Source organism: Melanotaenia boesemani, chromosome 3 (assembly GCF_017639745.1).
Source record: "Melanotaenia boesemani isolate fMelBoe1 chromosome 3, fMelBoe1.pri, whole genome shotgun sequence".
Lineage (NCBI taxonomy): Eukaryota > Metazoa > Chordata > Actinopteri > Atheriniformes > Melanotaeniidae > Melanotaenia > Melanotaenia boesemani.
Genome location: NC_055684.1, coordinates 26,266,639 through 26,285,419, shown reverse-complemented (window position 1 = coordinate 26,285,419; position 18,781 = coordinate 26,266,639). Strand labels below are relative to the sequence as shown.

Genomic DNA, 18,781 nt, shown 5'->3' with positions numbered 1-18,781 from the left:
ATTCTTCAGGCTTACAGTTGGTTTGAACCTTGTAGGCAACCGTTTTAACACTCTTCAGTGTAACCATGAATAAAGATAAATCAGCCTCCTGGAGAGTGTTCGCCATATGGCTGGATGCTGTGAAAAGGTTATTCTTTACCATGGAAATGATCCTGTCACCATCCACCATCTTTCTCTTCTCCTGACATTAAAACCCAAATCAGTGGCAAGCAGACTAGTGTGCTCCTATTTTCTCAAAATGTTGACAAACTGCTGATTTGGCAACTTCTAAGATTCTTAATATCTCTGATGGATTTGTTTTTGCAGTGTAACCCCTCATTTCCACTGGCTGCGTGTGTGCCGCGGTCTGGCTGCGCCATGGTTTTGTTTCCGACCTCCGCTGCGTGTCAATCCACACTGTGAGCACGTCAGGTGCCCACGAGTGTAGTCTGCCTAGCTGGATCTGCGACATCACGAAATCACAGGAGAATCTCGTGATTCTCCGCTTCCAGGATAAACATGTCGTCATCCATGATGAAAAAAAAAAAAATCCACTGTCACCCCCTGGCTGGTTAAAGATGTAACGTTTACATGTTTCAGCAGCGCAAATCTGGACAGGGGCTTTTATTTTGGAAAACACTGGAAGTTTATACACTCCCATGTCTGATTTCCTGAACTGCTGAGTTTGACGCATTCTAGGTGCGCGCTCCGTCAAAAATAGACTTGGCGTATATGTTCTTCTGAGATGCTTCTGACACACGGCGCAGCTGTAACATGGCACACACACACCCAGTGGAAATGAGGTGTTAGGGGGGGTCTGTTTCCCATCCACTTACTATTTCTTTGAATGCATGTTTTAGGTTCACTGCAACAGCTTCCAAATGCAAATATCACTCATGGAATCAACTCTGAACAATTTTATTACCTAAACTGATGAAAAGTTTATGCAAAAAAATCCAACAAGTTTCACTGAAATAGTTTTAATGCTACCTTTCCAATTCCATTTAATCTCTTGAAAAACAGGATTCCACGAATCAGCAACCAACATAAAAAATATCTTCCGATAATATTTTCATCTCATACTGCTACTGCTGTTAAACACCACGACTCACTTATGTCTTCATAAAATGTGCTTTAACTGTCTGACCTAATTTACCATTATTAAGCTTTGGCATATCCATAAAGAAACTTACTAAATGCATGAGTTCTTACAAATGAAGTAATGCAAGAGGAAAATACAATCCAGCCTTGGAATTTCCTTCCTTCCCTACATTGCATCCCTCCCTCCATCCATCTTGCGCCTCGGTATCTAGGTTTCCCCAGGCCTCTAGGGGGCGATCTTATTTTGTCCCAGAATAGTGGTATTGGCCACAAAGTCCCAGGGCTCTGCAATTACTAACCCTATTTAGACCCCCTGTTACAGTGATAGCTCATTCACAGTGAAAGCGCCCTTCCCCTTCCATGGAAGACTTTTTATCTACAAAAAACACTCAACACATAAACTCTAATTATAACAAAAGCCACACCCACTTCATCTGAGCAGTACCTCCTACTTATAGTCACAAAGAGACTATACTGCCGGACCTAATTTCAACACATACACCAGGCACTGCATATCAAGCTCAGACTAATATAATATAATGACACTATTATTGTAAAATCCAAAATATGTTTATCTTAAGCTAATTTGTGGCTCATAACAGTGGAAAAGTGGACGTCTTCCAGTTCTCTGCAGCATCATGTATCCACAATATGATTTAAATCACACAAGCAAACCTAGAATAATAACAATAAGATTGAATTAATCTTGTAAATAAACAATAGGAACCTGAAACAATGAAAAAAGCTAAAGCCAGCCTTGCTAAAATAGCAGTAAGCAGCACCACTGTGTTTTTTTCTTTTAAATCAGTTATCAACACTACACTACAATTTAAGAATTATTGCTGAAGATTGGATTTTACTTTGTCACAACAGTGGGTATACATTGTGACAAAATAATATATATATATTTTTTTATTATAATTTTTTTATCATTATTATTAATACTACCAAAATTCCTCTAAAATGTGTAAAATAAATGGCTTTTGCTTAACATTTTTTAGCATTGTCCACTCTTTATCAGTAATCTAGCGACCCTTTCATCGCTTTAGCTTGGTCTAAGTGTAACTACACCCCTTACTTTTTGCGTAACTCCACCCACTACCAAATTTTGAAAAACGTCAGAAATTGCAAGGGTTGGGATGCGAGGTGTGGGGGTGATGAAAGGGGGGAGAATAGGCGGGTCCTAAGTTCATAGGCAGAAATTATTAAATGACAGACAGCAGTGAAAAGCGATACTGATTCACAAAGCACCTACGCTACAGAGCGGTCTTTGTGGTGGAAGACTTCTCACTTCAGCTACACAGTGATGGAAGAGCAAGGTGGTCCTGAACTCAGCTACACAAGACAGTGTGTTGGCCAGTAGCAACAGCTCCAGCAGACTGACAAGCTGAGGCAGCTCGCAGCAGGTTGTGGCAGCTACTGAAAGTGTTGCCACAATTTTAGCATGTTGTCTGTTGCCAGATGAGGATCAGCAAGTAAATAAAGTCCTATGTTACTTTAACACCCCTGAAAAGCACAAATCAATCCAATTGTAACAATATTTTCTGAAAAGCTCTGTAAAAGTCCAGTAGTGAATGAAACTTATGAATCTACATCAGATAGCCAGTTCACATCCGCACGTATGCATCGGTGGGCGTGGTTTCTACGCCTGCAGGGCAAAGACCTTCCTTGTTTTTGCATGTGGAGGTAAGGGGCTGTGAAGTTTGTAAAATTTTCTCGTGACATAGCGCCATGTTTAGCTCTACGTCACAAAAAACAAAACCTGGTTTTACCCTGTAGGGGTCATTTTTGCCCCACAAAATCCCATTTTTTAAAGAAATTAAATAATAACTCATTTTAAAAACAGTATAGGTGGTTTTCATCACAATTTAGAAATACTATGTTGTTTACAGCTCAAAAAACATATTTTAGGGTGCATTACCCCATTTACTCTGCCAGTAAGAATCTCTAAGAATCTCTACTTATTACTTTTGAAAATCCATTTCTTTCCCATTGAGTGGCCAGCATTTTTTTTGTTTTTTTAAGCACTATGTTTCTCCAGCTGCTTCCTTCCAGGTATTCTTCCTACTATCTCACCCTGTTAGGCCACCATTTCTCTGAAACCCTATCTCTTCCTGGGCAGCCTAATGCAGTCCGCCTGCTCCAAAACAGTCATGTGTCTTCATGCATCTTTCCCTCTTCTGTGTTGGCCCAGATGGATTGGCAAGACAAACAGCCAATGAATCAGAGTGAGAGATGTGGGAAGGAGGGGGACAGGGATATATCATCTATGCTGGTGGCTGGAGCCCAAGCAGCTTAGAGTACTGGATGAGCATAGTGAGATCAGCACAGAACAGCACAGATAAGCTTCATCCAGGCCCACACAACACAGAAAATAACGTTACAGAATACAGGCACAAATGCACCAGAAGTCAACAACATGAACATGAAGCTTTAATGTTATTGCCATTGTAACCTTGACGCACAATGCATCATATGTTGGGTCATTTGTCACCCAGTCCTCTGGCAAGGTCGAGAACCATACAAACAACTCTGTAATGGATAGTGGTACGTGAAGTGCTGCCACAAAATCTACAAACTTAAACATCACACAGTTGAGTCTGTCATTCAAGCAATCACTATATGTAACCGTGTAGGTTACAGTGTAATTGCACAAACAAAGAGCAAGCTGCAGCTCAGCGATGTCTCCACTGACAAAGAAAGGTGTCTGAAAAGTCATGCACCCTCACCGTGAACTCACAGAGCAAGAAGACAGCAGAAAAAAAAAACAAAAAACCAAAAAGCTCAGTATGAGACGATTAGGATCTTTAATATTCATAACTGTTCAGTTTGCTCTGTTCCAGAGGGAAGCGGTTTAATCAGTCAAAGTCATGTTATTTCTAAGGGAATGACAGCACACCAGGGACGGACGGCGACACGCTGTGATGAGCGCCAACTCAACACTGGCCTGCCTGTCTGATTGCTGTAGCCTGTTAGGCTTTTTCACTGAGCATTAACTTAAAGGGCACTCGACACACAACATTGTCGCCCGTGTGATCTACAGGGACTCTTCAATACAGCCCTACAATGTGGGTGTTTGAGTGAGAGGGCACTTGAGAAAACACGACACACACTGTACATGTGATTGCAGCTTTGAATAAGGTACTCAACATGTTCCAAATGAACCCCCTTCGCTCAGTTTCTGGGAATGCTTGAGTCACCTTGGGGACCAAAAGACTGTGAAATGACTCTGGCGGGGCCACCTAACCTTCTCAGAGTGACTAATGTGGCACAGAAAGACCTTTAGTAAATTTAGCAATGATGGCTGCTGTGAACAATAAGGAACACAATGGCAAGCCACTAAGCTCCCTAAAAAAAGATGTCTAAATATAGAACAATTCCAACAACGTAGAAAAATATCCAGATACATCATCATTAGAAAACTACACGCTTTCTTTTACCCACTGGCATTCACGTTGATCAAAACAAGTAGAATCCTTTATATTTATCTTTTTTTTAAATCTAGGGACAGCTTAAAATACATCTGTGAGGAGATTTGACAACATATTTACCACTGACAATGCAAGAAGATTTCCAGTTTGACTGAAAACTACTATCACTTATAGTTGCTGATTATTTCATGTTGGATCAAAAGCATTTTCTCCATCATGGCATTAAAAGCTGCTCACAAGCCTGTACCAGTGCAGAGAGATGCAATGTCTTGCAGAAGTTACTCCATTAGGGGGCAGCAGACAGATTATACCAGTGAGCAGCAGCAACACCAGCAGCGGTAGCCAGTCGAGCCTGCCAGAGTGAGAGCAGTCTGCTTTAAGCTCTTCATTCTGTCTTCTCCACTCGGCCGGGATTAAGGCCAATCATAGAAATCACTGAGTCAGAACCGTCCCACAATAACAGATGGAGGGACTTTCCACTCCAGAATTTTAAAACATCACAGAGAAACTCACTTTCACTTTGCTTCGCACCCTCGCCGCCACCATCCCCCAGCACCACCACCAGCCCTTTTATCTTTCCTTTTTGCCCGGCTGTTTTATCCCACCATCATATGCTGTACTCCATTTCTCTCCATCTGTCTCAGTTTACTGCCCTCAAACTTTCCCCTTTCTCTAACACCATATTAATTCTAGCAACATAGTTACAAGCCAACTTCAAAACTGTTTAATTGACTTTAGAGTGGAGAGCTAGTCAGAAGTGATGATGGAATAGGAAGAAGCTTGAAAACTTGTGACTTCTTTTGATAGCTTCAATTATTATATTTCCTTTTCAGTGGAATTACCATGTCAGGATCCAGCCACACAAAGTAAGAATAAATAGTCCCCTTCAGAGCCACTCAACAATGAAAAAGTCCATAATAAGACTAAATAATGACCCTTAATTCCAGGTCCCTGGTTGGTTTGCTGCTGAAAGCTGGGTATTGTAGTCCTTATTAACAAACTCCAACAGAAGATCTGCTTGGACAGGTGGGAGACCACGTCTTTGTTCTGTGATCCAAAGCACCCTGTGGCAGGCCAGTTTGCAAGCGCTATGCATGTAGCACTATTGTAGCAAGTGCTCGGATAATCCCTGCTTTTGTTTCTATCCCATAATCTTCCTCTAGCACAACAGAAATGTGAACATTTTCTTCTGCATTTCCCTACTAATAGCAGCACACTCCCATCTCCACTTTGGTGTTTCCAAAAAGACTGGATCGGGAGGGTGCAAGCTGTCACTACCCACAGCAGCAGCAACTCAACAGCTTTTGGAAATCAAACACCAGCTTTTCTACACTGCACACAGACCCTGAGAAACCGCGTATTTTCACAGTAGATTGCCAGCATTGTGCTAAAGATCACTGAGACAAAAAAACCCCAGCTGTCTTTACTTTGGGACAATACAGTAGAGCCTGAAGCAGCTAAATTCTCATATTATGGATCTTCAGAGCTTCACAGCAAATAATTGACCTTGGTTGGAAGCTCTTGTGTACTAATAAAACCACTTTTAAGTTTATTATATGAGTATAATGAAGATATAATTATAATAGAAGCAATGTCAAAGGCGCAAATCCACCATTATAATGTGATGCTGAGTACTGAAGTAGCTCCATAAAAAACTCTAAGTAAAAACTAATTCTGTGTTAATTGGGAAGCTTTTTGTTTCAGTGGAGACACTGAACTAAAAATAACATGCATTTCCCTCGTTAAACAACTGAGCCTCTGTAGCTGAGTGGCAGTCTGAGCCTAGAACATGAAGAAAGACCATTACTACAGATTATACACTGCCACCAGCACCATTGCAAATTAACCTCCTATAGTATAAATACTACAAACATTTTTATCTATATCATTTATTCATAGGTGATGATGCACTTATTTAACCAAGGTTAGACAACCACACAGATCTGCAGCCTTGTGTGTTTGCAGGTATCCAGGAGTCTTGTGTGCAGCAGGCCAGCAGGGGGCTCAAGGTGAGCGTGCAGCAGAGCACTTTGTTGACACAGCCAGGATCAGCTCAGTGACATGCAAGGGTCTGGCTGGTCGAGCTCACTGCCCATTGTTTGACGGATATTTGCAGACATACACAGCTTTTTCTGCTGTTGCTGACATTACCCAGACAAAAATGAGAGAGACAAAGTGACAGAAGAAGGAAGCCTAAAAGTGGCATTTTATAAGACTAAATAAAATTTTATCATGCCTCTGTAGCAGCCCAAAGCATGACTCAGAAGGAGAAAAATTGCATACACACTGTCTGGAGCTAGTGATAAATAAAATAACATTTCACTTGAAGGAAACTGAGCACATCACCGCCCCACATGTGTGAGCGTGTACTTGTTTATATCCTCTGTAGGCTGAGTTGGGAGGAGCAGAGAGAAGTGGCACAAAGATGCATACACGGGCATGTAGACACAACAGCATAACAGGACTAAGAGCTGTTGCCTGTGCGGTGGTGCTTCATATTTTAAAAAGCCATACCATATACACACATTAAAGTAAAAACTCACACTTTAACATCTTGATTAAAAGTCAAGCACACATTTTTAGTCTCTACTGGTCACATATAAAACCAGTACAAATTCCACTCAGGATTTATGTGCACACTGTGCACTTGTAATCACATCAAAAGAGTCCTTACTAATCAATTGCAATCATTTGTACTCTGTGTTCTTTTAGTAGCAGACACACACAGACAACAGAGCTTGGACAGACGCACAGTTGGAAAAAAAAGGAGTGACTTCTTTATTTCTTGAGGGGCAGCGTCATCAAAATTGAATTCAAAAAGATTTATTTTTTATTTGTTTCTTGGTCTTTTCCCCAGTCTTCAATTTGTTTCATGTAACTGTCACAAAAAAAAACTGAGTGGCTTTAAAGGTGGTTGGGACAAAAATAATGTCAGAGGGAAAAAAGCAATCCACAAGAAGAAGTGAAGCAGTTGATTTCTTTTCTTGCCTCCTTTTTTCCCCCAGAACCAAACCATTAATATCTCAGCCCACCAGCTTAGCACCCTATCCTTTCACCTCGCCTTTCTATAGCTCTGTCATCATTTCAAGGGTAGGTTTATTTTTGCTGTCCATTTTTGCCCTTTACTTCAATCAATTTTCCTCTTACTTAAAGATTACTGATAGTTTAATGAAAGCGGTTAACATTCAAGGAAGCTATTTGGGACAAAGGTCACAATGTGTTACGGGGGAGATATTTTATGATGTTTTACAGATTTACTTTGTTCTTTCTTTCGTCTTTACTGCTACAAAGAGAAAGCACATGGTTTCAAAACCATTGTTAAAGTGCCAGAGAGCCCAGTGACAGCAGTTGGTGTTTGACAAAGTGTATCAGTGACAGTGTGTGGCCAGTCAATTGTTCAGGATTTAAACACATGAGCACACACCTTCAGTTGTATTCATCCATGCACACGCATACACACACACACACAATCCAGTATTCCAGCAGACATAAGAGTGGAAAAACATGCAGACACGGCCGTCTCTCAAAGCAATTACAGCAGATTGAAACCAAATTAAATTTGAAGCCTAGAGCAACACCAGCCTCTGAACGGCCATGACAGATATGACAGGGGAGGAAGGGGAATGCTGCAGGGCCAAAAGGTGGAGAGAATGATGGAGAGAAAAGCAGGTATGGGTCACGGAGGAAGAGAGAGCTACTTGGATAGAAGAGTAAGTAGGAAGAAGTAGGACAGGGAGTTCATAAAACAAAATCCAAAGTCCACAAAGATTGTTGCAGATTTAAATGTATCCCACACTTTTTTATGCCTACCTCCAGAAGCAGTGGTTTACAATTATTTTTCCATAAAATAATTTTTTAAAACTTTCACCACAGATTGGACATTATCATTCGTCCATCTATAATTGGAGGCTTGGCTGTTGCACGGCATCTTAATGCAACAAAAGGACAAATTCACATGATCTAAATTCTTTTTAAGCCAAGTTGTGCAATATGAACAATGACCTTCAAGTCAAATGAATATAATGTGATTTTCATCCTGCAACAAAACAAATGAAAATGACCTCTAAAAGTTAAGAAAATAATCAGAATATTTATGGCCTGCTTTCTGACAGTATTTCTGTTTCTTTTTATTTTTTAATAAAAATTATTTTCAGGTGATTAACTATAAAATAAAATATGCTCCTATTTGAAATCAAACTATATGGATTACAGTTTTATTATAGATCACAATACTGTGATTCCTCATATAAAATGTATGCCAACTGAATTAAGTTACAATTAAGCATGTAATTGTTTAGTACAAATTATATAAACCATTAGTGGAAGCAAAAATATAAAGAAAAGCTTTCCAACATTAAATCTAATAAGAGTCATCACAGTGAAAATGATACCTGCAAGTGCAAGTATACAACAATCTGAAGACCATTTAGCAATTACAAATATATGCTCAGTACAGGCATACAGATTAGCTCAGTTTCCACTTCTTCATGAGATATAATTTCTCCATTTTCATTATTCTAGTCCAAGAAATGACAGGATTAGTTGTGGCAGCTTTTAAACATTTGATGTTATCTTGCTCTCCTGAGTGAACAATTAATCCTCCTTACTTCCCTTCTTCTCATCATCCTCTTTCCCTCCATCCAGGCTTCATCTCGCCTCCATTACTCTGCTCCTATTTTCTCCTCCCACTACTATACTGTCTCTCTCTCCCTGAGGAGATCTTTTTTTACTAGAGAGAAAGGAAGCCAAGTGACCTCGCATTTAAGTACCTACAGTGTACCGTGGAGCTATTTGAAAACACAAAAAATTAGGTCTCTGGAATCATTAGCCGGTGGTCTTATAACACATACTTGTATTTATGTAGTCAGATTTACTACAACCATCATCTTCTAGTCTTTTTAGCTAACCTGAACATGATAGTTCCATTAGTGTAAACATTAGATGGGTCTATAATCAGGTTTAAACAGCCTGCACAGAATGATTAAATTTACAATTATAATCTAGTGCACTTTCCTGTCAGTACTAATAAACGAAGGACATTGTCTAGAGAGTAACTACCTTGCATGTGGGTTTCCTGTGTTGAAGCAAATAACAACTGGCTAACAGTGTAAATGTTTGATCAGTCTGCTAGGTCTCGTGCATACAGTTGATGCTCCTCGGTCATTGGGAGATGTGTTGTTTAAAAAGCAGCAGAACACTGATGCTCAGCACTTAAATGTGCTGACAATAAAATATGCATGCTTGTCACTTTGATCCCATTAATAAAAACTGAGCTACTAGAAAATTAAAGAGATAATGAACAATAAATGACAAAAACTCTGTCTGCAGTATTGTGTGTAAACACCAATTCTTACACACTACATACATGTTACTGTATTCAATATAGTTTCTCATAATGTTATAGCATTTTTTGATGCCCTTCATGCTGACTTGTCCCACCACTTATGTAACGACAAATAATCTGAGATTTCAGCTTGATGTTTATAGAGTTTTTTTGGGATTTTTATGAGCTGCGAATTTGTTTGGGTAACTGATAATCTGCCAATCTTTTCTAGTTTTTACATTTTTTTGTAATAATCTCATCATAATCTCTTTCAGCTGCACTTTTAACTACACATTTGTGAAGTTTTATTCTCTCTTATATTCAGTCAAATGCTGTAAAAAAAAAGAAAAAAAAAGAGTTTTTACTGAAACAAAATATTTTTTTTTGTAGATAACGGTCGATATATAATAGCTCATATGTAAAACAGAGACTGAAAGTAATTAGCATTACATGTCTATACATAGTTGGGCAATTAAACACAGAAAAATAAAAAAAACAGCACTTGTTATGTGGTGCTACCACTTGTTATGACAGAATAAATATGCAAATGAAATGTCGCTGGAGTAGCTGCATAGCAAGTTTTTCTAATTTGTTAGATTAATGATGACACTGCAAGTATAAACATGAATGGTGGTCAAAACAAATAATTTTGGCATATAATATAGTCTTGTGGTGACTTAAATCACATGATTGGGCCTGAAGAAAACTAATGCTATATAAAAATGTTAGATTTTTTCTTTATTTTCCTTTTTCTTTTTATAATTTTTGTCCTTTTGTAAGTGTAAATGGTGTTGACAGTACTCACCCACACATGCATTAATACAACGAGACACAAAAGAGGTATTAGACTTGAAACCAGATTTGCAGATGAAGAAAACTGAAATGTAAAAACCATGGCTCTGATGAGTCACATGTGAGAGAAGAACTGAGTTAATTTATGCTGACCATGAGAATAACTCAGTTACTGATAACTGAACTAGAAGACAAGGGGCAGAGCCCAAGGCAAACAAGAACATTACCAACCCTAATCAGACTAACAAACCAGGCCAAACCGAATATTAGACATGTCCATTTTAAAACAAATAAAAGAAGAGTCATTGAATCAAAAACACACCAACATGGCTCACGTAGCCCAAACACCCCCACAAGCCATTCACATAAAGATTTATTTAAATCACTTGGTAAGAAAAATCCTGACAAAAGCTTCTCGCACACAATTTGTAAAACTACATTTAAGTAGTATTACAAAATTGTAATGTTGATTTAGACTAACACAAGTTTAAGATTAAACTGGGTAGCCAGGTATGTTTGTGTTTATGAGGTCAATTTAGAAGATGGCATTTTCAGCTCCTCCTTCCCTGAGTGGTATACACTCAGTGATAGCGTACCAAAAATATCAGCTAAAGTAAATAAAATGGCTATATGGACTATCTCAAATTACAGAAAACCCCTTGCAATAAAGAAAGTGGTGAAAGATAACAAGAGGTAAGCTAGATGAAATCAAAAAAGCTAAAAATGTGAAGGAGGGAGAGCGAGGACGACAGGTAGGCAGCACTGGCACAGCCTAACCTTGACAGAGAGCATCTTCTGACAAGCATCTGCCTCCTGTAATAATTTAGAAATAATCTCCGTCCACAAAGGCCCAGCAGTCTGGCGGAGTAAATGCTCTGTGCCTGATCGATCACTCCGATTGAGCCAGCTGCCGGTCTCAGTGTGCGCAGGCCTGACATCGATCTCAAACCTTCTCTCTCTCAGTCGTACAGAGGAAGATGAGAGAGTAAGCAAGAGGATGAAAAGGTGAGACAGAATACAGACAGATATAGAGAAACCAAACTGAGAAAAATAAAAAAATAAGGGATACAGATTCAAAAGCTAGCACAATGAAAACCGAGTACAATAAAAAAGGAAAACATTGTAGCCTATGATAAAGTATCAGGAACAACTGAGGCCAGGTTCTTGTGTGTTTACCCACAATGCTTTGCTACTGCGAATATCATCTACTGGATAGCAGATAATCCTTTTGTTTAAGGCTTTTGAAGGTGCAGCAGGTGGTCACCCAGTTTCATAAAAGAAGAATACACACCAACGTGCACAGGCGCGACCCGTCAACACATCTAATTACTACTCAGCGTTGTGACAGCATTAACTGCCACTGTGTATTTGGCTCCTAGCAATTAATTGACTTTTAAATAGTCTGCCATTAGCACCAATTTAAATGAATGGATGTACTCCTCCGCCCTTAGCACACTTTGAAGTAGCTGCATTTAAGAAGCAGCCCCACTGAGTCATTTGAAATGGTAGTATAACAAGCAATGTTTTAAAACAGATGACAAAGTGAGCCTTTTCTCTAAAACATGTTGTTATCACCCATTTATAGATCATGATTATAGCATCAGGAATACAGCAAGTATCACACTGAAACACCTGCATACAATGTGAGTGAGGAACCTAAACTTTTCTCATGATTTGCATGCTGATAACTCTCTGAAAAGAGTCATCATTCTACCTCGCCCCTTGTTTCAGATGAAAGAAGACGTCAAGTAAAATAAACTTAGGTTGTTTCTATGGATTTTTCTAGCAACATCACAGTATAACAACTCAGCAGTATCTGGTAGCCAGCAGCCTCAGCCTCACTTGAGGACTCCAGGCAACAAAGAAAGATGTAAGAAAAATATCTGAATCATTGTTACAACCCCTATGTCGTCTAGGGGAAAAGAGGTGGCAACAGAAACTAGCTGAGACAACCACGTACAACAACAGAAATTTATTAAACAGGATGTACGAGTGAAACAACAATGAGATCATTTTATGCACTGTAAACAAAAGGTGACTAAATATCCCATTTTACATTAATAAATAAAACAATCTCAGAACAAAAGAAACAGCTCAAATCTTCCTGTGATAGGAGCAAATGCACACAAGGGCAGTTAGCTAAAAGAAACAAAAGATAAAGGTCTGTAATTCTTCAGCAAGCAAGCTACCAAGTCAACACACCAGTCCTCAGTGGCAAACTGAGCTGCAATCTGACACCGCAGCCCTGAACAAAGGTGGCCAGGTGCTTATTCAGCAAGAAGTCATCATGACTGGTCAATCACAGAGAAGGTGGAGCTGCAGGTGACCAATCCTGGAAAAGGAGGGCGGAGCCTCAGGCACGGGATCAGTGGCCAACCACCTGAATGCACTGGCACAGGCTGGCAGTCCCAGGGCTGTGACAGTCACCAGCATTTCTTTGGTTTTAAGCAAAATGTGAATTATGTTTTAAATTATTACCAAGCCGTTCAACTAATTAACAATTTGTAAATCACCCCATTACTGTAGTAATGGAAGAGTTATTTGCTTTTTGCTCTGGTTTCAAGGTGCATTTCAAAGAACCTCCCTATTCTATTCTACAGTCGTTTAGCAGACGTACCACCTAAGAGTACCACCACCAACGACACCAAGCCTACTCTCTGGAGAGTTTCAATGTAAGTGTTTGGTATTAGAAATTTTACAGTATGGGTAGAGGAGGTCAAATGGTAGAGGCTTATTATGATAAGCTGAACCTTAACTTGTAAGTTTGTAATCAGTGATAGGGATTAATGTGTATCAAAAAAAAGAAAAAAGAGCTATGTTGCTTTTATCTGAGGCTGCTAAGATGAAAGGGGTAGAGAACACACAGAGAAAGAGAGACAGGGAAGAAGGGAAGTAAAAAAAAAGGGGGGGGGGGGCAGCTTGAGATAATAATTATCATAGAGGTGGTCTTCCAAGGTCAGTGCTTGAGATTCTCCTCAACTGTCTCTTTGAAGCAGAGCACTCTCCAACACCCTCCAGTATCTCCCCATTCCTCAGCTGCCTACAGGAACGAAACAATCTCCTTCTGTTCTTCTCCAGTCCATACGTCTTTCCTCTGTCACTCACCCAGCAGAGGAAAGCTGAGTCCCTGCCTGCTGGTTACAGCCTTGAAGGAACTGAGGCAACAGCTTTTATACAGCTTTTCAAACACAGGACGAATTAAATGGGAGAAAAACAACCCAACAGGTGTCTTGTCTGTGTATTTTGAGGAGCTGCCTGTCAGTCACTGAAATAGATGAGGCGAGTGGGCATTAAACCATTTCTCCCAAACCCCACTTTGTTAGTCTGTAAGAACAAAAACACACCTGCCAATCATTAAGTGTCAGGTCATTATGTTAAGAAAAGCTAGAAGAAGCTAACAGAGTTATGTCAGTCTGTCAACGCTTAAGACAATGGGGCAGAAACCATGGATGGAGAGAAGCAGGAGGGGTAATGAGCCACAAAGAAGAGGGAAATCAGGCTAAGTTTGACAGTCTGAACTGAAAACTCCTTTTGAGGACTGAGAAGAAAAGTATAGACTAAGATCACTTTAACAGAGGACTATAAAAGTTTCCAATCTTACCAATTTTACTTCCAAACCACTTTAAAAACAGCACTGTGTTATACACACTAAAGGTAAAACACAGCAAAGGAAAAAACATAACAAGGGTCAAAACTCACAACACTATGATTTTTTTTAAAAAGTGAAACCTTAAGAGGCAACAATAAAAGCTAAAAGTTAAAAGCCAATGAGAATTAATGTGTTTTAAGAATGGACTTAAAAACAGGAAGTGAATCGGCCGGTCTAACGTTCAACGGTAGATCGTTCCACAGTTTTGGTTGGTGACTGAGAACACACGGTCTCATCTGAGCTTCCTCTTGGTCTTAGGGACAACTAACAATAATTGATCTATAATTGAAATAATAATGTTATTAAAAATGATAATAAGAAGCAATAATTGAAAAAATTCCAGTGCATATATTTTCAACAAATTACACAACCAAGTTTGCAAATGTAACCCGGAATATAAGAACATAATGTTAACAGTTCAATGTTTCTTCTGTTACAGTTTTGGTTTTTAATATTAAATAGTTGGTGCAACATCGGGACTGCATGCAAACTCAACTTTTACTCTGGGGGCTTTCTTTTGAAAAACATGCAATTTGCAATTAATCATTACTTAAATTAGCAAGGCATTTCCTGGAAAAAACAAAACACTAAAACTAAAAAATAAAGACATCTAGATGATAGCATAGCCTCTCCTACAACCTGTACATGTGGTTCATTATTAATGATGCCCTTACAGATGCCTATGGCATGTGCACTAATGCATAATTGTACCATTACTGGCATTTGAACTGTGCACTGATAAAAAGTCAAGTTAGTTCCTATCCTCTTTAGCCAGAAGGACATGGTGCCAAAACAACTTAAAATATTGATTTACCAGACTACAGGGCAGTTTTTCATATCACCTCCAGCTACGTTAAATGGGCTCAGACCAAGAGAAGGTCTGTGTTTCTTAATCTTTTTCATGTAATGTGTGTAGTTGTCTTTGCATGGTAGAATTTAATTGAATTTGTGTGAGCAGTTCTAAACAAACTTCACAGACAATGGTTACCAGAAGTGTTCCTTGGCCTAATCTGTGATTTCTACAACAGAATATAGCCTCTTTATAATGTGGAGGATTGAATGTATCTGTGGAGGACTGCTCGGCACTTTTCAAACAGGAGGAAGACAACTAAAGTTGTCTTCACACATGAACACCAGGGAATTTCAGGAAAAAGTCTGGACAATTTGATGTTCGCACAAGTACATCACAGCAGGATTTCTGCTGGAGATGTGTTCTCCTGGATGGAAATGTGAGAGAGGAGGTGATGGGGATTGGCTGTCGAGAGCGCACAGGAGGCAGAACATGATGCAGAAATTAGGCTGTGGAAATTGCTGTCTTTTCTTTACAACAGGAGAATAACAGATGAGGCTCCTTTATCTGTTGATATGAGTACTGGGGAGCAAAAGGAAAACAGAATGCAAGCCAACAGAAAGGACTATTTGACATTTCACACAATGTCTCACATGCTGATGATCTGAAAAAAGTCTGATTGATTTCAAGATTTTCTTTGGGGCCCGGGTAGAAAATCTCCACAGAAAGTTTTGAGTAATTGTGACAGGCATTTGCATTTCCACATGGCAACGCCCCGGAATATCTCTAGAACATTTCAGGGCAGCATGTGTTCAAGTGGCTTATAAAAGATTAATGAATTAGATCTCATCTACATGCCCTAAAAACGCACACACACTGTTCTGACCCATGACGGCATTCTTGAGGCGTTTTACATCTCAGTTAAGCACATTTCATGGGACAAATTTCCAAAATCTATACAGTCCCAGTCAAAGATTTTTAGTAACATTTACCCAGTAAATAAGTGTCCAAACTTTTGACTGTATGCACCCCACTGATAATAAAATGACAAATACAGATCTTTTACATGAAGAGAAAAGATGGATCCAGTAATTCATTTTAATATAAGAAATCAGCTGATATTTGAATTCTTCTCTACTGTAAGGAACTTTAATCTGTTTTAAATAATTTGTGAGGTGAATATCTCTGAACTCTTTGTAAAATATAACAAAAAAAGATGTCAGCTTAAGTAGCCAGAAGCTGCATCTGTAATCACTGTGGTTACCTGGATCATACATCCCAACCACATATGTGCAAGTCCCCTGTCGCTAACAAACATGCAAGCATGCCCAAACCATCTGTAAAACAGGAGCCTGGCAATCACCTCTGCAAATATGCTTGAACACCAATAAAAGCCTCTTTCTATTTTGTACAACACCATTTCAGACCAATGCCACAACTGATCTCAGATGATGCAACAAGCTGAGACAGACCCTGAATGGCTTCCACTTAAGAAACAAACACAACAGAAGAGAAGTGACAGCGCAGCGCAAATTAATGCAAACTTGGGCGAAATGGAACGGAGAGAATAATTCAATCTGCAACCACCTCCTCCATTCAGCCAAGGAGAACCGAAGTGAGGGGGAGGCAAGGGGAGGGGAAAAGTAGCAGAAAGGGCTGAGGCATGTGATGCCTCTCTCCATGAGCAGGGCTAAGGTGGCAGACGCCCAGATAAGCTGGGGCCAAGCTAAGATTAACTGCTTGCTCAGATGGAAGAGCAAAATAAAAGCAAGACGACCTCTGATTTCCTTGGCCTCTCTGTGTGAGCGTCCTTACTCAGTGGGGACAAGTAGTCAGAATTCTGTACATTAACCATGATGAGAATTTTTAAACAGTCAACAGCCCAGACTGAAAAAATACTAATGTCATTCCTTCTGTGAGGAATATGAGGTTCATGACCTCTCATACGTTTTCAAAGTCCTCTCTCTGTCTTTCACAGAGTTGAGCTTTCATTTCCTGCAGCTCCTTACTGCACAATAGCTCTGGAAGTTACACCTGCAGAGCTGGCAAGCAGCTCCTCTGAACACCCCTTCTCATTGTATAAGCCCATCCAATATTTGAAGCACAGGTATTACAAAAAGATAGAGGTTTCCTTGTGAAACTGAAATGTTCTCTGGGAGCTGCAGTGGCCCTCTAAACTTGATCTCTTGGATCCTTTTAGAGTAGTTAAGCTCAAAGGCTGCAGCTCCACAAAGAACACATCTTTTCTATCATTCCAGGAGCTTTATCTCTGTTCACTGCCTTGGTTTAGACTTTATTTTCTTTTTAATTTGAGCTTCTTTGTGTTTGAGACCATTATTTTTAATCATCTGGCACATAATACACATATTGTAAAGACCATTCATATATCTTATATCACTTGAGTGGTACGCTTGCAAACATTTGTATAAACAAATAAACCAAATTTTTTGTGCTTTTTCGGGTGAAATAAGAAATGAAACCCTCTGCCAATGGAACAACTTTTCTCATCTATATTTAGATCATTACTGTATTACTTAAAAAGTGTATCCTTATTAAAACAGAAGCCACATTACAGTAATTAAATCAGAGAATTCTGATTATCACAGCTCACTTTATGTTGGCGATACAATGAATATGTTAATTGGATTTTTATGTGGTTTAAGTGAATACGAGTTGATGACAGAGACCTTAGACTAAAACCCCAATAGCTTTGCATAGCAAGAAATAATGAGAGCATTCTCTCACTGTATTGAGAACATTAAAACTGGGAAAAAAATTTGGAAAAAAAAAATTAATTCATCACTTGATAAACCAGCTTAATTGGGTTTTGCACGGGGGCTGGAACCTATACCATCTACCATCAGGACAGAGGCAGAAAACACATTGGACAGGTCTCCAGATTACAAACATATGTAAAGGCTATAGAAGCCCTGGTTCAAAATTATTGCAGGGGATATAAGAAAATATTCTGCCTGGCTGGTTAATCATCTGCAGGTAAAGTGGTTTTTAGGTAAAAAAAAAAAAAAACTTCCAAACAAGTTAAAACATTCTGTAATTTTATGCCTAATACATCCAAGCATCAAGGTTAACATAAAGCCTGCTACGTGATACTCTAACACATAATACTCTAATTTCAGTCAAATAAAACTAATCTGTCTATGTACACTACAGAAACCTGCACATTTTGTGCCTAAAACATGATGCACTAGAACATTTGATGCAATGATGCAACATAAATCTGCTGTTTTTTTCATGTGTGCATACATGTATCTGCTTATGTGGGAGCAGCATACTGTGAAAATAGCTCTTGTTCTCTTGATCAGTGGTCTGTCAGGAACTAAGAGCTCCTTGTCAGGATACAAGCCCGTTATTTGCACCGTCCCTTCCATAAGGAATAAAAAAAAGGAACTCACTCAAGCAGAACCTGACACTATCACAGTGGAATTAAAGCACAGCTTTTTGAGGTCAGAAACAGACTATAGATATCAGGCCAGCACTTACCAAAAAGAATTATTTAACTCACCGCAAGTCACTTGTTACCCATGAACAAATTCTTTTAAGACAGTTAATTTGCCTTTTCTCTGCAATACTGATTTTTTTTTTCCTCTGGAAAATAGTTACAAAGGTAATAAAGCAGTGGCTAATAATAGACTAATTAACATGGGCTACAAAAGCTATTCTTTCCACATCTCTGTGATTTGTATAGAGAAGCATCA

The 18,781-nt window shown here is 39.2% G+C and overlaps 1 protein-coding gene across 5 annotated transcripts in view; it reads right to left on the bottom strand.

The window, feature by feature from the left end:
- The window catches only part of cacna2d2a (calcium channel, voltage-dependent, alpha 2/delta subunit 2a), a 156,824-nt gene that overhangs the window by 76,134 nt on the left and 61,909 nt on the right, over nt 1-18,781 (bottom strand). The window lies entirely within an intron of this gene.